General features: G+C 35.9%; 2 non-coding genes across 2 annotated transcripts; one reads left to right on the top strand and one right to left on the bottom strand.

The window, feature by feature from the left end:
* Positions 1-1,396: 1,396 nt before the first annotated feature.
* LOC141427644 (5S ribosomal RNA) lies at positions 1,397-1,515 on the bottom strand. Its single transcript, XR_012451338.1, has one exon. It is a non-coding gene; the product is annotated as a 5S ribosomal RNA (ribosomal RNA).
* Positions 1,516-3,042: 1,527 nt separating this feature from the next.
* Positions 3,043-3,161, top strand: LOC141427645 (5S ribosomal RNA). Its single transcript, XR_012451339.1, has one exon. It is a non-coding gene; the product is annotated as a 5S ribosomal RNA (ribosomal RNA).
* Positions 3,162-3,919: the final 758 nt, after the last annotated feature.

Raw genomic sequence — 3,919 nt, 5'->3', positions numbered from 1 at the left:
ATGTTTCATTTACTTAGTTCGTAATCGCGGGAATGACGCCACAAATAACGCTGATGTACGATTATATGCCGCGTTTGGGGAGCGAGGTGCAATAAAGAAAGAATATGCGATTTTATATAACAGTAATAATACGTTTAAGTACACTACATACTATTATCAAGCTCGTGCTACCAGTGCTACCCTCTTGCCCGTTTAAACTAAAAAGCTGTATTTCATTGATGTGGAACTCTGGAAGATAACACTGGAATTAATACATTTTTGGACCATTTATTTTCATTAACATACAATATTTTTTTACGAGTCATCATCATCATCATCATGATATCAGCCGTAGGACGTTCACTGTCGGACATAGGCCTCACTCATAAGATCTCCGGTTGCTTCGGTTGAAAGCGGCCTGCGTCCACCGTCACCCGCGGCTTTAACCACACCATCCGTCCATTTTACATACGTTATGATAGTCGAATACTAAGACTTCTTCGTTATGACACAAACCATGTGCAAGTGCACAGCGTAGCGTGTTTGTTTTTGAATCAAATTTACTTCGTCAATAATAAAAATAGAAAACACGCATAACTACAAATCCTATTCAATGGATAGTAATTATTGAGTACCAGCAGCAAGTTTTTGTTAATAAAGTATATTTAGTACAGTCGAGTTCATAAACTTGTGAGCAAAAATTTGATCAAAAATATCTGAACACGACTCTATTGTTAACAGCGTTGAGATAGTAGATTTGATAAAATTTTTGCTCACAAGTTTATGAACTCGACTGTAGCATATAGCGAACCATGACATCTTAAATATACAAAGTGTGCAACACGGAAAAATTTAAAATATACTGAGCGGCAAAATATGCAGAAATTGGTATTTTTTTATGTAGAGCGGGTCAAATGTTGTGCCTCTGGGTATACAACAGTTGCAAAATGACATTCCCGCTTCATCTTCTCGCGTATACCACAACTAAACGCAGCGTCCCTAACACTCGCTACAGAATAAACACCTATATATTCCAGAGTAATTGTATTAAATGCGACTTTATTGTTCACCACGATGTATTTACTTGGCTGTGTTTTTTCCACGATGCAGTCGTAAATTTGCACGTTTATTTTGTTTACTTTTACCTTGGGATAATTGTGTGAAATTAACAAAGGGAGTGTTTTTTTGTTAATGTTGCAGATTTTTAATTAAAAAATATTTTTGAAATATTTTATTCGACTGTTCTTGCTGTTACGTACCTACAATTCGGCCATTTATTTAAGGGTTAATTTATTTCATATTTAAGGACTGAATATTCACAAATATGTAGTGTACGCATCTATTTATCTATTCTTATAAATAAAAAATAAAGGTTACGAAATGAAACGAAAATGTAAAAAAGTTGCAATTAACAAAAAGCCAACGACACGCGGTGTTCCCAGGCGGTCACCCATCCAAGTACTGACCGCGCCCGACGTTGCTTAACTTCGGTGATCGGACGAGAACCGGTGTTTTCAACGTGGTATGGACGTTGGCGAATGCAGAGTCGAAAAATACATAGCATAGCTGCCAATTCTAATATAGGTGACGTCACAGTTACTTATTCACACTAAACTATATTCAGTAATGTCCACATTTTTACAACCAAAAAGCAATAAAACACCCAAAAGGCATGAATTAACTGACTGGTGTTCGATTGACTGATATTTAAGTATTTATTCATTTTATTTTTGCTGTGCTTAGCGCGAAACCAATCATTGTGGATTGTGGAGGCTTGCGTTGTGTTCAGCAGGGAACATCTTCCGGCTGGTGATGAGGATCACGATGATGATTACATTTTTATTTGTTAGAATGGTACGTTAAAAAAAGTTTAAAACAAACGTAATAAAACTATTGTAATCGTGCATACATAACACAGTTAATTACGTATCAGGTAATTATCGTAGGTGCGAGTTTATTCGCCGTAAATCACGCCGGCCGGTTAGCTGTGCCGGTGTTTAGACTGTTGCACTCATAAAAACACGGTTGAGCTAACGTTCAATTAATACAATAGGTTCCGTATACTATCTTACTAATATTAAAAGGGTTCAGTAATTAGACAATCATTTTTTTACAAATTATTCGTTTCCCAAAATATTTTTTTAGGCGAAATGAATTTTTATTCTGAAACTTGACCTAACCTATCTATAGGTTTCTACACATTGATCTTGAAATGGAATGGTCATTCATTTAAAAATGTATGCATGGGCATTCGCCTGAAATATGCGCTATAATTTCATTTCATTTCATAATTATTATAATGGAGAAAGTTTGTGAAGATGTTCAAGTGTTTGTTATTCAATCACGCGAAAAAGAATAAAGTGATTTAGATGCTTTTAGAAAATTTGCCGTAACTTTTTTTCAGACCCAATTCTAGGATTCTCTAGGATTTCAGACCGGACTCTAGGGCAACCGGTGGATGCCAGCAAGTTCTCGTTCACTGTGAAATTCTAATGGGAAAGCTTTTGTTCAACAGTGTCTTGCTGTAAATGTTTCTCGTGAAGATTCTTAATGCGGGCTAAAGCTAATTTTACTATAAAGGTTCACCCGACTGCCGGCGGATCTCCGAAAGCTTTGATTGCTCGTAACCCAACAATATGGGGGCAGTTAACGTTTTACGAAGTTCTGTGTTGTGTCTCAGCATAGTACCTACAGTAGCCGCCATATTGTATGTTGTACTTGAACAGTCGACTACAAAGACATATATATATTCACTTTTCGCCTTCTTTTCTAATAAAGTCATTTTTTTTTCATCTTTTTGTACTCTAGTGTTTTCTTTGACTGTCTTCGGTCCTCTCTGTAGCCTAAAGGCTGAATGATTTTCAATATACATGATATGAGGTATCATTAGATTTGTCCGAACTGTCAGAATTACGTAGGGTATTATAATTTGCGTACATCATCTTAACTTTTGACCTTGAATAAAATAATATTAGGGAATATTATTTAATTATTATTTTTTCTGCTATGGTATGACGTCATGTAAAACTTTTGCTACTGATCGATCATTTTAACTCTCCGTTCGCCAACGTCCATACCACGTTGAAACCACCGGTTCTCGTCCGATCACCGAAGTTAAGCAACGTCGGGCGCGGTCAGTACTTGGATGGGTGACCGCCTGGGAACACCGCGTGTCGTTGGCTTTTTGTTAATTTCAAACTTATTAACATTTTCATTTCATTTCGTAACCTTTATTTTTTATTTATAAGAATAGATAAATAGATTTGTACACTACATATTTGTAATTAATTAGTCCTTAAATATGAAACAAATTAACCCTTAAAAAAATGGCCATGGTAAAGTTAACAAATTTGGAGTTGAAATAAAAAATACAAAAAGACTCCAAAAAACCATCATAATTTGACTGCTTAGTAGCGGCATCTCTTGTCTGGGTGTGCGGTTAGTTCCGAAAGAATGTGACGTCTCTCGACGAAACATAGATGTCGCTAGTGCTGCTGCTTAAGGAGCATAGTAGAAAGCAACCTGAGATATGTATGCATGGGAAAAAATTCGTGTCTAGATTCCTGTCCAGCAGTAGTGTAGGGGTTATAGTACGCAGCATGGATTGCTGAGGACCTGGGTTCGATTTCCAGTGCTGGTCTCTTTTTCTGGTTTTTCTGTCTGTGGTTCTTTGTCTCAGTTTATATTTTCGATAAAAAAATATTGTAGCTCTAACAAATTCTCATTCATATTGAATTTTAAATTCAGAAGTGTATTGAAATTCAAAGTATTTAGATAAGAATGCAAAATAGATTTTTCCACCTTCAACCACACATTTTGCGCCATTGCCATGTGACGCGTCTTATTTAGGGTTGTCCCGTGACGGATAATAGTCGAATTTATTATTGTATAAAATGAAATAAATAAAATTTCATGAGATTTTTCAAAAATCACATTGCGG

The sequence above is a fragment of the Choristoneura fumiferana genome, chromosome 4 (assembly GCF_025370935.1).
Source record: "Choristoneura fumiferana chromosome 4, NRCan_CFum_1, whole genome shotgun sequence".
Taxonomy (NCBI): Eukaryota; Metazoa; Arthropoda; class Insecta; order Lepidoptera; family Tortricidae; genus Choristoneura; species Choristoneura fumiferana.
Note: the sequence above shows the minus strand (reverse complement) of the source record. Positions and strands in the feature narration are given on the sequence as shown.